This window comes from Pongo pygmaeus, chromosome 19 (assembly GCF_028885625.2).
Source record: "Pongo pygmaeus isolate AG05252 chromosome 19, NHGRI_mPonPyg2-v2.0_pri, whole genome shotgun sequence".
Taxonomy (NCBI): domain Eukaryota; kingdom Metazoa; phylum Chordata; class Mammalia; order Primates; family Hominidae; genus Pongo; species Pongo pygmaeus.
This window is the reverse complement of record NC_072392.2, coordinates 28,102,016-28,108,015: the sequence shown is the minus strand read 5'-3', so window position 1 is coordinate 28,108,015 and position 6,000 is coordinate 28,102,016.

Sequence of the window (6,000 nt, the reverse complement as noted above, 5' to 3'; positions counted from 1 at the left end):
AGTCTTCCAATCCATGGACACAGGATATTTTACATTTATTTGTGCTTTCTTTAATTTCTTTTATTAATGTTTTGCCTTTACCGGGTCTTAAGTCTTTTATTCCTTTGTTAAGTTTATTTCTAACAATTTTATTCTTTTTTATACTATTGTAGAAAAAATCACTTTCTTAATTACCTTTTCAAAGAGTTTGTTTTTAGTGTCTAGAAACACAATTGTTTTTGTATTTTAATTTTATATCCTGCCATTTTACTGAATTCATTTATTAATTCTAACAGTTTTTGGTAGAAATTTTAGGTGTTTCTACATATAGGATTATGTCATCTGAAAAGAATAATTTTATTTCTTCCTTTCCTATTTAATTATTCATTTATTTATTTTTAATATTTTCTTGCCTAATCACCCTTGCTAAAAACTTTTAGTGATATAATGAACAGAAGAGGCAAAAGTGGACATGAACGCCTTGTGTCTAATCTTTGAGAGAAAGCTTTCAGTTTTTTACTATTGAGTATGATGTTAACTGTGGTCTTTTCACATATGACTTTAATTATGTCATGTTAATTTTTTCTGTTGCTGGTTTGTGGAGAGTTTTTATAATGAAAGGTTGCTGAATTTGGTCAAACACTTTTTGTGCAACTATTGCAATGATCATGTCTTTCTTTGTCCTTCATTTTCTTAGTGTTATATATCACATTTATTTATTTGTGTGTGTTGAAACATTCTTGCATCCCAGGGGTAAATTATAGTTGGTTATGGTGAATGGTCCTTAAGTTATTGAATTTGGTTTGCCAGTGCTTTATTGAGGATTTTTACATTGTTTATCTGGGATACAGACCTGTGATTTTCTATTTTTTTTTTTTTGTAGTGTCTTTTTCTTTGTCTGGCTTCATTATTTTAGTAACGTTGGCCTCATAAAAAGTTTGAAATTCTTCCCTTATCTTTTTTTTTTTTGGAAGAGAATGAAAAGTATTGATGTTAATTCTTATTTAAATGTTTGGGAGAATTTACCAGTGAGGCTTTTCTTTGTTGGGAGGCTTCTGATACTTATTCATTCTCCTTATTGGTTATTATCTATTTAGATTTTCTATGTATTCATTAACTTTTGTTAGTATTAAATCAAGTTCAGCTTAAAGCTTCTTCCTTACATGTTTTAAGTTCAGCCTAACAGTGTCTCTTTACATTGTGAACTATAACCTAAATGGAGTTGCAAACAGACTGTAGCCTACTCTTGTGACAGTCACTGAGTTTTGGCCAAAAGTGACCAACTGTTCAAATTGTGTTCAAGTAAGGCAAACAGAAAGCTGTAACCAATCCAGCTGTCTCTGTACCTCAATTCCATTTTCTGTACTTCATTTTCCTTTTTTGATCCATAAATCTTCCCACGTGGCTGAGCTGGAGTTGCTGAGCCTACTCTGGCTCTGGAGGCTGCCCCATTCATGAATCGCTCTTTGCACAAACTCTTTTAAATTTAATTTGACTAAAGTTTTCTTTTTAAACAGTAATTTTTTATTTTATTAAATTATTCATTTCTTCTAGACTATTTCATTTGTTGCCAAATAATTTTTCACAGTAGTCTCTTATTTCTTATGATTTTTGTGGCATCAGTTGTAATGTCTCCTATTTAAAAATTTTATTTAACTGAGTCTCTTTTTTCATGGTCTAAAGAGTCTTTCATTTTTTTATTTCAAAACTAATATGCTTTTTAAGTAAATTTTGCTGTTTTTCTATTCTCTATTTTACTTACTTCTGTTATAATCTATGATTTTCTTTCTTCTGCTAACCATGAGCTTAGTTTGTTATTCTTTTTCTAGATCCTTAATGGGCAAAGGTAGGTTGTTTATTTAAGATATTTCTCCTGTTTTAATATAAGCATTTATTATAACCATCCCTCTTCATACCGCTTTTTCTGAATCTCTGAACTTTTGGAGTTTTTGCCATTTTTGTTTGTCTCAAGATATTTTTTAATTCCCTTTTTGATTATTTGATGCATTGATTGCTCAAGAATGTGCCCTTTTTCATATATTTGTGAATTTTTAAGTTTTCCTTCTGTTATTGATTTTTAGTTTCATTCCACATTGGTTGAAAAAGTTGCTCAGTATGACTTCAATCTTTCTAAATTTGTTAAGACTTGTTTCATGACCTAATATACCACCTATACTGCAAAGTCTTCTGTGTATGCTTAAGTGGAATGTATCTTCTACTGCTATTGGGTGGGATGTTTTTGATATGTCTGTTTGATCCATTTGATTAATTGTGTTATTCAAGGCCTCTGTTTACTTATTGATTTTCTGTCAGTGCATTGTATCTATTATTGAAAGTGGAATGTTGAAGCCTCTTACTATGTGTATTGCTGTCTCTTTCTTCAGTCTGCTAATGTTTGCTTCATGTATTTAGATGCATGAAGTTTAGTGAATATATACTTACAATTGTTATATCTTCAAAATGAATGGACTGTTCTATCATTAGTAACGTCCTTCATAGTCTGTCATGATTTTTTCTTTTTAAGATCTATTTTGTCTGATAAAAGCATACCTATCCCTGCCTTCTTTTGACTACAGCATTGGGTGAATTACTTTTATGCTGAATTTAGCACCTTTATCCTTGTGTTTTGTAAAATGTCCAGCTAAGGTAGAAGTCATCACAAGTACAAACAGGGATTTTAAATAATTGAGACAATGTGATGGATGAAGGATTAGAGAACTATCAAGTTGAGTGGGGGCGGGGAGGAGGCAAAATTATCCAGATGGAGGAGATCCAAGGGAGCATGCAAGATAATAATTCTAACTACTTTATGGAAGAAAGGATAAAACAACTCAAAGGGGAAGTACATTAAAATAGTGTTACCATTTTGACTAAAAAACATATAGCTTTATATTTTTCTTTGAATTTTACCCTGGCATTAAATTTAGTGTAAATAATTTAAAAATAGTATCTATGCAAAATGACAGATACTTCATTGTCTATCTTGTCAGAATCCAAAATAGTCAATTTTGTAATATAATGTAATACCCCCTACAGAATTCTATGCACATATGGCTTATTTATGTCTGTGTTTATCCTGAGTTACTAACGTTCCAAAATCACACATGCATGGAATAAATGCATTATCATAAAAAAGGAAAACTGTTCTTACTCACAGTTAGACTTGGCTGTTTGCTGTTATTGGCTTCAAGTAAACACTATGAAAACTTATTAGAGCTACTATAATAAGTTAGTAAACTTACAGTTTGCATATATTCCTGTACCTCACTACTATATCAATATTTTGGTATATCTTTCTGGAAGAAAAGATGTAATTTTCACCATAATTGTTTTCTTCATGTCAGTATATATTCAAATAGATCAGTGCTTTTTAGGTAAATGTTTTCAAAAGAATGAAAGCAATTTTAGCTGCAAATAAACCTTTTTCTTTTGTAATTTCCCCACACTTTCTAATAATACATGATCGCTTAAATGTTTTTTTAAACTGGAGTAAATGGTATTTAATTTGAGCAAGGAAAGCATAAAACTGAAGTACAAAATAGAAAACAACTAAATATTCCTTTCATAGCTATATCAGCAATCAAGTGTTACGTTTTGTTAGACTGTTGAAGCAGATAAGACAAAGAATTTTTTTCAGTTATTCTCCAAAATATGTATACTCTTAAAATTTGCTTTTCTATTATTATTTCCTTCCATTTACTAACCCAGAGCAATATATTTTCTCTTGGCTGTGTTGATATTTATTTTATTGAATACTTAAGGGACACAGAGATGAACTATGTGCAACTTTAAGATTCTTTTGTATCATATTTTCAAGAATAAAAGAGATATAAAAATTTTGGAAATGGCAGAGAGAAACTAAAATTTTCAGAGTTAATATAAAAACTTATATTTTTTAAAAAGAGAAATAATTTTTTTCTGTTAAAATTTCAGGATTGAAGTAAAAGAGCAATTTTATTATAATATCATTTAAAATACTCCAGACGCTTATTTAGTTGATTCTATTTAAATGTGGTTATTTATGTATATTATCATTGTCTAATTCGGCTGTCTACCTTATTATGATTTATTAAAACTGCAAAGTTTCCATAGACATTTAGCAAATTGCCAAAAGTCATCTTTTCCCTAGAGAGCTTGCCTTAACTCAGCATATCAATTGAAAACACAAAAATTCTAATACAAAAATCCCTCTACAACTGCACTTCTTGAGCCATGCTTGCTACAGACTGTTAGCAGAAAGGAAGGAGAATTTAGAGAAATGTAAAAGTATACCATTTGGCCTATGACATATCATTCAATCTATTGTAATATTTAAAAATACATTGAGTCATAATTATGAAAACTATTTCTGTAATTGCAAATAACTGGGAACTTAAAATGTTTTTAGTAAACAGTATTTTTATATTGGAGATATTTTCTATTCATATGGTTTAAGAATTTATATATGAACTTTTAATTCTTTTTTTTTACTTAATATTTATTTTTTAAAAATATACTATTCTACATGTCTGTTGGCCTTTTGAAAAAGAATATGCAGATTACAAAATTAAAACATAACTTGGTTCATATTGCCTTACATACATTTTAACTTTTCAAGTAAGTGATAGTTTTCTAATTTAGTCTGAGTAATATTTAGGTGTTTTTAAAAAATCTTTTAAATATATATATATACACTATAAAATAAGCAATGTGTCTATGGTTGAACTGTTTTTCAGATAATTGTCATACATCTAAGGGATTTATTTGTATTATTGAGTTATATTAAATTGAACAGATATTTAACTTTTGGAAACTATTTTTCTACTGGTGGGAATTCACATTGTTTCCACTTTTATATTAAAAATATTCTGTAATTGGATACTGGGAATATGGTAGAGTAGAAAGAAGCACAAATCTGACTCCACATCTTGAAAATAATTACACAGAATCTGTCTGATGATTTTGGAATTCTGAAGTCGATGGATTATTTGCAACTTCCAGGGGAAAGCTAGCACACTACATTGCAGACAATTTTGGTCCAATTCAGCTCTTAGTTCAGCAATGGCTCCCCAGCTTTCATTCCCATTGCAGAAAACCACACACGTTCCTGATACAAGCTGGCAAGTAGGTTGTGGGAACCAAGGTGGGTGTTTAAAACACTGTTCTTTAAATATTGGGAATCTATGTTCTGGTCACCGATTGCTGCTTCTGATCACAGAGGTGCAGACACAGATGCATGTGACCATTATGGTTGCAACTGCTCACATTTTCACAAGTTTCTCCCCCTCTGGCAGAAGTGATTTTCTGTGGAATTAAAGAGTCAGGAATTTTCTCCTTTTCTCCTTTTGAGAGTTAGACATTAAAGACTATAATATTCAAAATTAACTGTTTATATGGCAGAGGGAGTAGAGGTTGTGGAGAAGGTTAGAAAATCATGGTGCTTGCCCAGAGAAAAATGTAAGCCCCAAAAGACCTAAAATGAAAATATTAAGTTTACGCCACAGACTGATACTCAAGATACCATCTACAGCAATAAAAACAAAGCAGAACAAAATAAAATCACAACCTAAGAAAGGGAGGAAATGTGAGTTCTGGAGTTACCACATTGTTAAATTCAAATGTCCAGTTGTCAACAAAAAATTATAGAAAAGTCTCATTCACAGGAAAATAAATAAATGAACAGAAACCGTATATTAGAAAAACCCATTGGCAGATCTACCAGAAAAAGACTGTATGACAACTGTCTTAAAGATGTTCATATTGCTAGGGGACTATGTGGAAAAAGTCAAGAATATGATATATTATAAACAATAGGATTATATCAAAAAGAAATTATAAAATATAAAAAATTGATTTAATAAGAAATTCTACTATGGAACAATATAACTTAAAAAAAGCCACAGAAATTCAAAGGCAGATTTGAGCAGGCAGAAGAAAGAATCAGTGAAATTTTAGAGAGGACAATTGAAATTACTGTGTCTGAGGAATAGAAAGAAAAATTATTACAGATATCTGAACATATACTAAGGAACCTATATAACA